This window comes from Amborella trichopoda, chromosome 13, assembly GCF_054954075.1.
Source record: "Amborella trichopoda isolate Santa Cruz 75 chromosome 13, AtrichopodaSantaCruz75HAP2 v2.0, whole genome shotgun sequence".
NCBI classification, from domain to species: Eukaryota; Viridiplantae; Streptophyta; class Magnoliopsida; order Amborellales; family Amborellaceae; genus Amborella; species Amborella trichopoda.
Window position 1 is genome coordinate 18,679,851 of NC_142348.1, and position 15,503 is coordinate 18,695,353.

At 34.7% G+C, this 15,503-nt stretch overlaps 1 long non-coding RNA gene across 1 annotated transcript; it reads right to left on the reverse strand.

Annotated features, from left to right (window-relative positions):
• Nucleotides 1-5,831: 5,831 nt before the first annotated feature.
• Nucleotides 5,832-6,860, reverse strand: LOC148779063 (uncharacterized). The gene is made up of 2 exons (XR_016047243.1): nucleotides 6,245-6,860; nucleotides 5,832-6,164 (listed from the first exon to the last, which is right to left on the reverse strand). It is a non-coding gene; the product is annotated as an uncharacterized LOC148779063 (long non-coding RNA).
• Between the last annotated feature and the right edge of the window lie 8,643 nt (nucleotides 6,861-15,503).

The following is a 15,503-nucleotide window of genomic DNA, read 5'->3' on the forward strand; positions in this document are numbered from 1 at the left end:
GTGAATATCTTTTATATGAATGATCTCCTTTATTGCATAGGTTCGAGTATCATCATGTATAGATGCGAGATCCTAACATGTCCCAACAACAATTTTTTAACAACAATTTTTTGAGTTTCTTAACTCATAGCACACAAGTAAAGTGATCCAACTTATTATGGGGCAATGAATAATTTTTATAGGAGCGAGATTCATTGTGGAGAGAGAAAGCGGCGGAGTGAGAGAGAGCATTTACAATTAAGAGAGCATAAATTATGGCTTTGCAATTACAACGACGTGATAGAGCATTTACAATCAAGTGAGCTGGCTTTGCAATTATAACACATAAGAGAGATAAAAAATTATCACTATGCAATTACAAGAGGGGATGATATATATATATATATATATATATATATATATATATATATATATATATATATATATATATATATATATATATATATATATATATATATATATATATATATATATATATATATATGGCAATGATTTCATGCAATCGTTGTCTAGTAATATGATGCCACAACCTTAAAAAAACCAATTATACCCATTTGTTTGATCCAAAATTTGAAATATGCACTCTTTTCATTCTAATGAACAATCACAAAAAAAGAAAAAATTGAAAACACAACTTAGAAAGTATTTGTTTAGCCCAATTAACATAGACTGTTCATTTTGGTGAGATGCTTGGATCTAGACCTTAGAAGGACTTTTTCATTTCCAATTTTTTTGGATGGCTTTATTATAATTAGATGAACAATGTTAAAACAGAAAAAAAAATGATTTTGAGTTTATAAAGGCTAAGATATTGAAATTCACAAAATGAATGGTTTAGATTCGTTTTTGGAGGGGACTCATTTTGACCATATCTATGGTTCAAATTGAACTTTTTTTTTTGAGTGATTTATTATTGAGATGAAGAGAGTGTGTACAAACTTAAGGTCATACAAGTACCACAAACATGGTTTTCTAGAAGTGTCGTTGCATTATATTATGATACAACCATTGTATTGGATCATTGCTTATATATATATATATATATATATATATATATATATATATATATATATATATATATATATATATATATATATATATATATATATATATATATATATATATATATATACATGGATGGAAAAAGCTGGGGTTAGCCCACTAGCTCACTAACCTAAGCGTTTTCCTATATATATATATGGGAAAAGTGTATATAGAGCCGAGGCTCCAAACAATCAAATTTGAGCATACATCAAAAGTTTCACTAGAAGAAGTTGTTTTGATGCTAAAATATCATCAAATTGATCATCTCAACATCAAGATGCATGGACATGAGAAAAAAAAATCGATTTCAAGTTTTGAAAATAATGTATTTTATAATGCATTTTTGGATCGTTAATTTTCAAGATTTTTAAGTTTTCATAGATATGTTGATCTACACTATTTTTAAAGCCTTAAAATTTATAAATAAAGATAAAAATGTATTTTAAAGTTATCACAAAGATTTCCAATATTGAAATCACATTTCTCGATACTATTTAAAGGTAGGCTCTAATTTGATTGTTTAGAGCCTAGGCTCTATACAAACTAACAGCATATATATAGATATAGAGAGAGAGAGAGGAAAACACTACGCAATGCCTATAGGCAAAAATGAACAGTGATTTTGCCTACCCCCTCACCATTCAAAGTTCATCGTGCGGTCCTGATTGTCTGCTAGTATTTTATTTTTTATTTTTTTCTACAAATCGAAATGACCTGAAATTTGGAGTGTGTATTCATAAAAAGTAGGGAAATCTTTAAAAAATAAAAAAACAATATTTTACATGAAACAAATGACCAAAATACCCCTAAAATTTTCAGGGGTATTTTGATCATTTGTTTTTCATGGATAAATTTTTTTATATATTTTTATTAGATGCGCCTCAGTAATATGTACATACCTTCTAAATTTTAAGTCATTCCAATTTATAGAAAAAAATTTAAAATTAAAACACTACTGAAAAATCGTGATCGTGCGATGAAACTTGGACGGTGATGAAGGTAGGCGAAATCACTATTCATTTTCCTATAAGCGTTAAGAAGAATTTTCCATATATATATATATATATATATATATATATATATATATATAACAACTTTTAAAATTAAAGCTTTGCAATTACAACCAAATGAAGGGGGTGAGAGCTTTTACAACCAAGAGAGACAGAGAGCAACATCTTCTAAACCCTTTCAACCACAATAGAAATTCCCTTACAACCATAGTATAAAAGAGAGACAAGATACAAATACTACCACTATTTTTTAATTTTTCTAGTGCTCCTCCGAGCTGCATGGAGACTTTGTGTCACACTAGATGGTGGCAAGAGGCTTTGACTTGGAGGTGCTAGTGTGCTTGAGCTTGGTGCAGTGGGGGTCCCCAAATGAAAATTAGGACTCGGGAGTGTGAAGGAAGTAGACAGATGATCAATGTCATCAACATGTAGGCTTGCATCTAATTCCATCAAAGCATCCATATCATTCTCGAGGTAGTCATCCTCAGGATGAGCATACCAAATATTGTATTTGGTCTCGTAGTCTACCTGTAATGAACATAAACTAATGATTCAGGTCGATCTACGTTTAATCGGTTCCTTTTTACACTGTGGATATAGCTTAAAGTGCTCCATCATTATTTTGCACAAGAAGAATTAACACTTTGCGACACAACATCTTTACCGCTAATGAATACAACTCTAGAGCCCCTCCTCCATATAAATCCCACTATGAAACTGTGGACATCGTGCCCCTGTTAGCTGTTGACGCTGGGCGAAAAAACACCTCTATTGTCAACAAAATCACTAATTTATTACTGCACATTAGCTCCTTTTATTTCATCTAAAATCAACATATCAAGAGGTTTATGGTAACAAGACGACACCTCGCTGTCGTGATGGAGCTTCACCATGTTCTCCCTTGCAAGTGTGGGTGTAGACAACCACTCTCAAGTGTAATACTTGGAACTCAAAAGAAATGTCAGACATTGGAATGGAAAATTTATCGGGTCCCATCGAACCATAACCACGTTTCTCACTCTTTGGTTCAGCTTGGGATCACCATACAGGGCCACACTTATCTCCCCCAACATAATATTCATCATTTCATATGCAACGCCCACAATAGCCATGTAGCTATCAGCAAACTTTATCATCTTCCATATTGGTCTTATGAACCTCAAGACTTTCTTGTTGGTCGTTCAAAAAGAGTCATCCATGATTACCCTGCGAACTTCATCATGCTCAGTATCTCTTGGGCCTTGCTTAAGACCCTGCCAATACTCTTCCAACATGAGGGACATTAAGGACAACCCATCAACCGTCGCAACATGCTGTAGTGACATCCAAATCTAGTCTTTCTAGATTTGAGAAGCGCAAGGTCTGAGATAGTCCTAAATATATACAAACATCTACTTTGATTGCGAATGTTCTTGACTATCCTCTTCGCCTCCTTACAATGATTTCTAACAAAAGAAAAAAAACGGTTCTTCCTTTGTTTGTCCACAATATCAGTTATAGGAAGGCATAATGTGCGAGCCAAGCAATCTCACAAAAAATATGAGGATGGCGGCATTGTATCAATGTCCCAGCACCCCTGCAATTAGCAACATTGCTAGTTACAACCTGAACCACATTATAAGGTCCAATTTTATCGATGGCACTTGAGAATATCTGCAATATTTTGACTAGTTTCCTCAATTTTCGAGCAATCATAACCATTCACACACATGGCTTTTCCACCAGCCATTATGTTAATAAGGGATTCATTTTTATAGTACTCCATCCATCAGAAACAACTAACGGTCCATAAGTTGCCAACTCATTCTTCAGAGATCCCAATTCCTGAACAATCATGTTTCTCTTTATCAAGCAAAGTTGTCCAAATCTTCTCATATTTGGGTGTTCGGAGCATGAATTATTACATATACCATTTCTTGGAACCTGGGTCCCTTCGCAATATCAAATAGGATGCCATGGGCATAACATCAGCATGTTATAGTAGCATCGACATCCTCCCATGCACGAATATTGAACATAGATAAGACTTTGCCCTTTCCCTTTCTAGAAGTGCTCAATGTTTGTGATACTGCACTCGATGATTGCAATATTGATGAGAATAAGTTTGGATCCAATCCGGATACTCCCTCACTAATTTTCCTTTTCTTATTCCCAAATAATCATCGTGCCTCAGACTCTTCAACTTTAAGGCATCCCGCTCAATTAAAATTGTATACCCACTTTTATCCACCACCACCACCACCCTTGGATTCCCCGCAGACTATTGTCACATATCTCCATAGAGGAGTACCCGTGAGTTCTTTGCCCTCCTCTTCTTCTTTTCCATCTAACACTATTGTGTTGTCCGTGCCAAACATATCACAATGTTATTCCTCCTCAGCGGCCACAATCACTACAATAAAAAATTACAATTTAATTGAATAACACCTAAAGAGCTGCATGCAATCTCGCTGGGACTTATTCTAAGATGACAAATTGCTATGAAGAATTTTAAAGAGAAATAAATCGCAGCTCTAGCTTACCAATAAAGTCAAAAGGCAGAGAAGGCATTAAGTATATTCCAACAATGCAGGCACTTCACACAGTAGGAGGGAATAATAGCTAGTTCTTTCGGCATGTAATAGTGATATATACTATTCTAAATCACATATTTTATTATATGAGAATAGAAAGGGCCGACTATCTCGAAGAAATTTGGGAATGATGAAGTCGGTAAGGATAAAGAGCAGTTGTCTGAAGGAGATTGCCCTATTTAGAGGCATACATTGAAAAAAAAAAAAAAAAAAATGTATGAAGAATATGAAATGAAACTTAAAAATATGTAATTTTGAAATTTGAAGAATAAATTAAACTTATTTCTTGTAGGTGAGTCCTATGCCATGGGTAGGGGTCCCTACTACGGGGTAGGGGAACCCCTCGCCGCTAATCCATCCCAAAAATGTCACCCAAAAAAGCAAAAAGAAAAGAAAATTGTTGTGACTATTCAATCATACTAAATATTTGAAGTGTAAAAAATTAAAATTAGAATATCACATCGTACAAACCCCTCCCAAACAATGGTCTCAGAAAACACCTTAGCACTAGAGTACCTACCAAACGTCACATTTATCTTACATTCAACACCCTATTGACTTTTGCAAATAGAGGTTGATTTTCCTCGTATACTGCGCTCTCTCTCTACCCACAAAATAAGGTATATGAATTTCTTCTTAGAAAGATAACCTTCTCTCTCTCTAACCACTAAATACATAACTTAATTTTTTTTTTTTCCTTTAAAGATAACCACCAATTGGAGTTTATACGTCTTAATAATGGCTTGATCCCCTGCGCAAAGATATATGGATATAGGAATCCAGAAAGATGAAAGTCATTCGAGTGAATGAAAGTTGATTGATAGAAATGATCAAGGCCATATTATACTCTACACAGTCCGCTTCTTTAATCAGAGGCCTCAAAATATTGTGATAAGGAATCTTTGCAGATATGAGGTTTTGTGGATGAACATCATCATCTAATGCTGACTTGCCTATGTGGTTTAGCATCCTACAGTAATGCCCAGGGGGAGGATCAACAGTAAAGTTAAATGAACATTTTCTATAATGAACATTTAGATACATCATACTATAGGGCAATCCTCCCTAATATTTCTCAAATAAATTGTTCAACTGATATTTCTCAATCATAAGAGAAGACCGTGATCAATGTTTGGGTCAACTTACTAATAAAAAAAAACCAATTGAAATAAAAAAATGAGCAAATAAATAACCCACTTACTAATAAAAAAAACTAAGAACTAAAGAGTCATGTTACAGAAATAGCATCATGTATATATTGAAGGCCATACATCCAAATAGAGAAAGAGGAAGAGGAAGAGGAAAAAGAGATTTCAAAGTCCATTAACAAATACTCACTACCAGCTATTGGTGACAAAAATAAACATCAACACCAAAAAGAGATAAAAGTTCAAGATAATTCACATCCACAAATCCTTGCCAAAATACTTCAAAATCCCAAAAGAGAAGCATCAGTCCATGCCCCATCAAAAAGATCGCATATCCACAGGCTCCAATAAAATATGAGCTAAGGGCATGAGGATCCTCATTCATCAACCTGTCAGTAAACAGGGTCAAGGCATCCACATTATAAGGGGATGGGCTTTGAATCTCATTAGAAAAATGTGAAATACTAACTGATTGCGCAGAATCTTTAGCATGCACGCTTTCTTGCTCCTGCCTTTTAGAAGTTTACTGCTCAACAAGTAATGACTGGGACAACTCATTATTTTTAGATTTTAAGGCATCATACTCCCTCTCTAACTTTCCAATTTTTGGGAGAGGGTTGGTATGTGATCGATGAGAAAAAAGTGCCTATCGGGCCGCTGATTTCTCAGCGGCTTTTTTTAGGGGTAGAGACCACGCTATAAAAAGTTTGGCCTCTCAGAGTAAATGATGCCTTTAAAAAGCCTATTAGATGGGGCCCATATTCGTAAACAAAGTATTGGGAGAGGGGTTTCCCTTCTTCTTGAGTTCTTTGCTGTAACATATTCTTATAAAAGTGTGAGCCGTTTGGTTGTTGAAGTGGGACCAAAGGAGCCCAATAACCAATGGAAAGGTTCCTGGGTCCTCTCCCATTTACCTATAGAAATTATCCCTGCGAAGATAAAAATAATAAATAAATAAATAAATAAATAAAAAAAACCAAAACTAAAACTGAACTTTTTGTTTTTTAATACACTTTTTATACAAATACCTCCAACCAAATAAAAAAAAAAATACTTAAACTATCCTTCCTTACTTTTACCTTACCCACGCTTCTCTTTCCTCTATCCCACCAAAATAGGATCCTCTAACCCACCAAAATAGATATTGTGTAAATGCGGTCCAGTAGGGCTCCGACACTGTGTAAAGTGTGGTCCGGCGGTAGGGCTCCCATACTATGTAAAGTGTTGTTCGGCAGTAGGTCTTCGACACTGTGTAAAATGTGGTCCGCAATTGCAAAGGGCAGTCCGACAGTTGCAAATGGTGGTCTGGCAATTGCAAAAGGAAGTCAAATAGCAGTCGGGCAATTGCAAAGGGAAGTCAAATGGCGGTCTGGCAATTGTAAAGGGAAGTCCGGCAGTTGCAAATGGCAATCCGACAATAGATGTTATTGGATTCCATGGCTTCGGCTCTATGTAAGGGCAGTCGGACAATACTCGGTTTCGGTCTGGTAGTTATCTTAGGACGGCCTTGCAATGTGATGGTGCGCTCCGGCAATGTGGTACTGGGGTCCAAAAGTCAATGTAAAATCTGGCCAAAATGATTTTTGTATATGAAAGGCATTTCCGTCTAAAAAAATAAACTTTTTCCCTTGGGGTATTTGCATAAAAAATTTGTTTTCGGGGAAAAAGTTAGGTTGGAGTAAGTTGCATAGAAAGTGTGGTATTGGGGCTGATTGTAATTTTTTTTACAAAATGCACCTCTTATCTAAATAAAAATAATATATAAAAAAAAATTACAAGTAATGACTGTGACAACTCATTATTTTGAGATTTTAAGGCATCATACTCCCTCTCTAAGTGTTCCAATTTTTGGGAGAGGGTTGGTATGTGATCAATGACAAAAAATGCCTATCAGACCTCTGATTTCTCAGCGGCTTTTTTTTTAGTCATGGAGACCTCGCTATAAAAAGTTTGGCCTGTCAGAGTAACTAATGCCTTAAAAAGCCTATTAAATGGGGTCGAGATTCGTAAACAAAGTATTGGGGAGGAGTTTTCCTTTCTTTTCTTTTTTTATCAAAATCCAAAACTTTATTAAATGGTTAAAACAAAATTACAGAATCAGAAATAGAAAGAAAACCAAGAGAAACACCCCTTTTAGCTAAAGCATCTGCAGCACAATTTGCTTCATGATAAACATGGGAGAAAGAGACCATTAATTTGATAGAGACATCCAAGATTTACAGCTACAAGGGCCATAGTTCCCAAGGAAGCGATTGCTCTTTCTTACACCACCTAATGACTTTCAAAGTGTCTCCCTCAATCACACATACGGTGCTCAGTTTGCGTAATGTAAAAATCTGTAACCCTCTAAGTAAGGTTGTCATTTCTGCAAAGTTCGTTGTTGCCAAACCAATCGGGCATGCATAGGATAATATTGTGTTCCCAAAACAATTACTAATAACACCTCCAATCCCTTCCGGCCCCGGGTTACCCATAGAACTCCCATCAAAATTGATTTTTAGGCAATCCATTGGGAGGACATGCCAAATAGTATTAGGCCGAGAACTCCTCACACATAGAGAGAACAAGTTAGAAAAATTAACCATTACATCAACTTTCAAAATCTCCCACCCCACCTTAGTCACAGAAAGAGAAGACCAAATAGATAGTCTTACCAAGTGGATCACCTTACCAACAGGCAGCATCACACCCTCAAAGGTTCTTATGTTCCTTTATTTCCATACTTCCCACATAACTAAGCCCCTAACAATCTTTCAAATAATCCTTCCAATTTTAGGCAAAAAAGGAAGTGATAATTTAGAAATAATCCCTGCTACATTCTGCGGTAGTGGCAAAGATATTCCAACCATATCGAGTAACCAAGACCAAATAGCAGAGGTGAAGGGACAATGTATCAAGACATGCGACACAGATTCATCATCTTGTTTACAAAGTAAGCATATATTTGGCAGGATTTTCCCAGGGAGAGGGGTTTCCCTTCTTCTTTAGTATTTTGCTATGATATATTCTTATAAGAGGTGAGCCATTTGGTAGTTGGGTGGTTGTCGAACGTTAGACTAACCAATGGAAAGGTTGAGAGATGTTTCACCTAAGCCTTCTTCTATTTACCTACAAAAATTATCCTCGTGAAGACAAAAAAAGAAAAAAAAGACACTTCTTATCTAAATAATAATAATATAAAAAAAGGAAAAGTTTATATAAGGTTACAACTATAAAATATAGAATTAAAGATGCACATAAGAAATTCATCAAAAAATATTGTTTTAATGTTGAAAAACCCTCTAATTGATCATCTCAACATCGAGATGCATATATATATATATATGTATATATAATATTTTGAGTCCCTCGTGGCCAGTTGGTTGAGAAAAACCCATGTTACCTGAACATAGAGAACAAACTAAGAAGGGTTTTAATGGGTCATATCTTGATGAGGTCTGAACATATACCCAGATGAGTGAGCCGAGGGACTGTATGATCCTTGTGTGTGATAGTGGCCTACAAAGACGGGGTCAAAGCCTCATCCATGTGCCATCACACGACATGTATATTGATAGATTGTTCGGAAAAGCAAATAAGCCACCTTTCAGGGGTAAAGCGTATGCATATGCGACAGATACCCCTATCCATCATAGGAGCTGTAGTCTCATCAGCTCTAGGTGACCTTGACTCATCTCTAGGGGAGGACCTGAAATACACAGACTGAGATTGCAACCCTTTAGCTCATCGGCCAGACTTTGGTGACCCGCTAATGAGCTTCTGCTTAGACTGTGGGTCATGGGAGACACTTGGACAGTCTGATAAAGCATGTGTGGTCTGTAGTCCACAGTTGAAGGTGAAGTGCTCCATGGTTGTTGATTTAATTCCTAAATCATATGAATTTTTTTCCCATCAAATTAATTTAATTATGTTTGTTTTATGATGAAAATTATTTTAGAATTATTATTTGAAATTTCATGAACCCTTGGATATTTTATTTATAATTTTTGGATTTATAAAATTAAAGATATTGATTTTATAATGATTTAAATATTCAAACAATACTCTAAAATATTTTTATTAATTTTAAATATATAAAAATATCATGGGGGCCCATTGTGCATATGAACCCACCATATTTCTAGAAGGTGGGGCTCATGAGTGCCTCCCTTGGGTGGCATGCCCCACCGTTATTCTCCTTCCTATTTTTGTGGTGATATGGCATGTGGCGGGCCATATGGTTAGAAGATATTGACTAAATATTGACTTGATATATTTTTGAAATATTTTGTGGAAAGATTGAATAGATTTGTGCTATTTTATGGTATGCACAATATTTTGATTAGATTTAATTTATTTAATTTCTATTGATGGGAAAATGGTTTAGGAAAGGGGAATAATAGTTCATACACCTTCTATAATTTTGATGACCCATCTATGGAATGAATGACTCAAATCTCTTACCCCACAAGTCACCCAACTTGAATGATTCATATTCAATCTCACAAGAAGAGGCAAGCCAAGGAAAATCCTAAGAAACCCTAATCTTGTTCAAAGAGTATAAAAAAAGATTGTCTCTACCAAAAAATCTCTACACCTTATTTCTTATACTTAATTCTATATTTCTCTCTCATATCCCACTTAGAATTGTCTCTCTTTTTTAAGAAAAAATTTTCTCTCTCATGAAAGCCAAAAAAATGGGGCACGTCCCACTCTTTCATCTTTGATCTCTCTCTCCCACATTGTGAAATGTTATGGAGTTCTTCTCTCTCCTATCGCTCAACTATAGATTAATGGCTAAGGGTTTTAGGGTTTATCAAAAAGCGAATTCATATCTCTCAAACTAGGTTGCTAAGGGAATTCACCTAGGGTTTGAGTTTGTGATCAAAGGGGTTCATGTTCTATTGGTGTGGCTTGGCCTAAACTTGTTTTCCCAATTGAGATTGAAGGTTAATTATTGATCCCGAACTATCAGATGGTGGTAACTCGTTGTGGGGTGTAATAAGCCCGGTTGAGGTAATATCTTTTAATTATATTGTTTTTATATTTCCAAGCATAAGAATTGTGGATATTTTATTTGTTTAAAGAAAATTAGTTAAATGGCATCAAGGTTTTTAAGATCTTGGATTTGTTAGTTTTATTTTATTTGAAGCAAGTTCTTTCTTTCATTGGTATCAGAGCTATTGATACTTGATACCATTAGTGTGTTTTCTCTTTATTGAGTCTAGATTAAGCTTAGGAATAAGATATAAGAAAGTTAATGACCTTTGTGGTCAAGTAATACACCTCGGTTAAAGAATTATTGGAATATTCAAACACATAAAAGACACTCTGCATAATGGGTATTCTGGGCTATTTTGGATCAGTTATATGAAGAAGATAATAATGTATTTTTCTATTGCATACATCAGTAATATTGTGTGTATTTGAGATTAGGATCTAATTGCAAAATTTCAATGGGAGATCCTAAGGGAATTGAGAGTTATGGAATCATCAATGAAGGGTATCAGTTCTGACCCCGCAAAATCCAGGAGTTGTCCATTGAGTTCCGTGATTTTTCCCACCAATCATATAATTTTATTTATTACTAAAATTTTACTGTGACTCACAAAATTGAGTTGAATTTCAAGAAACAAACGTTTCATCAAGAAAGTTCTTAGGGTTTGAAATATATGATCAATTTATTAAAGGGTGAGCAAGTGTTGTTTTCTGCAACGAAAACTATTTCTATGACTTGGAAGTCATGATTTTATTTCTATTCTTAACATAATTTTTTATGGCTCATACTAAATTTTTAGACTTCCATTGTGAGTCTAGTTTTTAATAAAATTTATTTGAGAGAAAAATATTTATGGGAAGAGAGCAATAAAAATTTTGGATTGAAGAGAGGTCATCCTGAATTTTCTGTAATTTGGTATGTTCTTAATTGAGACATGAATATCTATATTTATCAAGCCGACTTAATAGAGTGATATGAGTCTTGTAGAAAAATATATACTACCATTATGTGTCTACTTTTAAACAAAATTTGTTTCAAAGGAAAACTCCATGAGAGGAGAGAGGAAATACAATTTTATTAAACAGTGTTCATTCTGGAATTCTGCAGTACGATTTATTTTGTGATGTGTAGGTCTCCTTATTTATTTCTCTAAAGAAATGTGTTATTTTGGATTCATACCATGATGTTATAATTTAGTTTTGAGTCTAGTTTTCAATACAAGAGATTTTAGGAAGAAATTATCTAGGGCTTGAGAGAAACAATTTTTTTATTAAGAGATGCTCAACCTGATTTTCTGCTGAAAAAAATTGCAGTATGATGTAAAAGTCACTAAAAGGTAGACTCACTAAATGGTGTGATTTAGGGATGGAACTAAGCACCATTATATATTTTTTTAGTCTATTTCAGTATTCAAAAGGAATAAGAGAGAAACTCTTTATAAGTTGAGAGATATCATATTTTTATTGTGGAATACTCATGTTCTATGTTGCAGTAAATTAAAACATGTCACATCTTTGATTTCTTATTTATAGAGACCTTTTTAAGGCTTATTTTAAAAGGTTTTATAGTGTGCCATGAGTATGGTTTATTATAGTACAACTTTAGAGAGATGTAATATAGAGTTAGCATGATAAGACACTCTATATGAAGAATGTTCGATTTGGGAATAACATAAAGAAGAAGAAATACAATACATATAAAAGCATCTTGGTTTCTTTGAAATGAAGGGATATATAGAGAGATTTGATGGTAACATAGAAATGCTAAAGATAAGTGGGAGAGTCGAAATTGTGATATTTGAAATCATGGGATGAAGAAGATTATTTCTTCACGGTGTGAAACATGGAGAATTCAAGTGCCAAAAAGATGGACATTTCATAACATGTGAAACTAATGACCAATATATTCTCCATCAGTTGCGTGTCCGTCCAAGATCACAAAAACTTGTCAAATAAATAAATGCAATGAATGAAGAAAGCCCAGGTACCACACTACATAGTTTTGAGGTATGAAATCTATCTCACATTACATGGTAATGTCATATAGGGAAAGATGATTCAATATCTTTTTATTTTATATGCTTTGGTTATATTTTGGCTAATTATTTTATGAATATGTATGGGGTGTATGGACATTAAGTGATAGATACTAACAAAATTGAAAGAGCCAATTTTTTAATACCCTGTGTTTTGGTGCCTCATTGTGTTAGAGTATGAACTACTTAAGGTAGTAATACACATGAAGATGTGATTTGATCAAGGGCTTTGAGCCCTAAGGATGAAACACGAGAGATGGGTGTGGCTCATTCAAATATGTAAGCACGAAGAGATTGTTCCGATGGAACTCAGTCTTAGTGACCACCCTTCCAATAATGTCTATAATATAATGTATTACATGTGATGATGATCTCTTAATGAAGTCTACATATTTCCCAAAAATGAAATATTTTGTCAAGGCTTTAATAGACATTCTTTAGTCATGCTTTATTTTGGATAAAACTATAAGATGGTATTTATGATTTGTTTTTGTGGCCATGAACTTGACTTGGTAGGAAATTAAAAGCGAATACGGTAAAATGATTTATGATGGCTAAGCATATATTTTAAAATTAAAATTGGATGATTTGAGAAGAACCTAAGTCTATGACTATGGTTTTGAGAAAACCACATAGTCTTACCAAGTCCACTAAGTCTTTATGAAAATCTTTTTAAACCGTTATACTATTATATAAGTATTGCTTGTGAGTGCATATATATATATATATATATATATATGCCAAGTCAATATTTTTTATTAAAGAGAAAAAAATTGTGTCTTGGCGGTATTTATAAAAAATTGAAGAAAAATTGTCATGCACTAGTTTTTAAATACCCATGTGTCTTGACCCATGTTTCTAGTTATTTAAAATTCTCGATTATCTAAGACCTTGAACCATAGGGAATGTTGAAGGAAGGTCATCATGCTAGGCTTCATTAACACATGTTGTGTTGATTAGATAACTTGGTTTATATGGATTTACTACCAAGATGACTAGTGTGGTTGAATTTTTATGGTTCATGAAGGTTTTGCATATTGTGAAACCAACAGGTATTGAGTTACATATTGCATAAGACTTGTTATACTACCTCATGTTATATGCATAAGAATGTTGAAAATGTATATATTGTATGTGCAATAATTGATGGGAGTTGCTACAGTCCCATGTTTCTTTTAGATACTTGGGTATTCAGATATACAGGTGCAAGCTATCTCATGGATCCAAATGATGCAAAGTCTACATCTGGATATGTGTTTATACTTGGAAGGGATACATATTCTTGAAAATCAAATAAACAAGATGTGGTGGAATTATCCATTATGGAGGCAGAGTACGTGACGTGTTGTTTGGCGGCCAAGGAAGCCATATGGATTAAGAAATTTCTTAATCAACTTGACTTTGACCTCGTGCGTTGTGAGGCAGTAAGGATTTTCTGTGACAACACTGCGGCGATATGAATGTCAAAGGAGCCACGATTCCATAAGAACTCCAAGCATATGAAACCATGTTTCTATCACTTGATGAATGGGGTGAGATTGAGAAAGACCGAGATCTAGATAAATTAAATATTTTAATAGGAGCACCTGCTAGTATTTGACAAGCCAGATGAAACAACAGACTATAATGTTCACCCATGAAACCCAGATGTGTGGTGCTGGTTGTATGACTACAAAAGGGCAGCTTATTTGAATTCTTTTGAGCTCATGAACATATGACCCCATGTGATAAGGGTACATGATAGTCTTTTGCGAGAACAGATCCATGATTCACGATGCAATGTGAAAGATGGGCTACAACCACTTTTGGGATATGATATGAGCAGTAAAGAGAAAAAGGCGTTGCCTCTATAAATCTTTTTGTGAAAGGATTGATGGAGAAAGCCATTATTAATATATTGAGAGATAATAATTGAAAAATACTTGAGAGAGATATTGTAATTGAGAGAGAGAGATGGGGATGAGAGAAAGTGAAGAAGAAAGAATATAAAGCCTTCAAAGGCCAAGTGGGAGATGTTGGGTTTATATGGTTTTTAAAAGCCTTCTGAGTGCTTGTAAAATGAAATAATATAGTGGAACATAAACTCAATAGGAGTGTGGTTCCTCGTGGACCATACTACGCAAACAATATTTGCTGATACCGAACTGTGCTTGACGATCTAGGCCAATCGGTTGGAAAATGTTACCTGGGCATAGAGAACAAATTGAGAAGGGTTATAATGGGTCATCCCATGATGAGGTCGAAGCATATACCCGGATGAGTGAGCCGAGGGACTGTGTGACCCTTATGTGTGATGTAGCCTACAGAGATAGAGGTCAAAGCCTCATCTATGTGTCATCACACAACATGCATATTGATAGATCGTTCGGGAAATCAAATAAGCCACCTTTCAGGGTGAATCGTATGCATATGCAAAAGATACTCATATGTACCATAGGAGCTGTGATCGCATCAGGTCTAGGTGACCTTGACTCCTATCTAAGGGAAGACTTGAAATCCACAAACTGGGATTGCGATCCTTTGACTCATCAGCCAAACTTTAGTGACTTGCTAATGAGCCCTTGCTTGGACTCTGGGCCATGGAAAATACTGGGTCGGTCTGATAAAGCAAGTGTGGTATGTAGTTCATAGTTGAAGGTGGAGTACCCCAAGATTGTTGATTTAATTCATAAACCATATGGATTATTTTCCCATCAAATTAATTTAATTGTATTT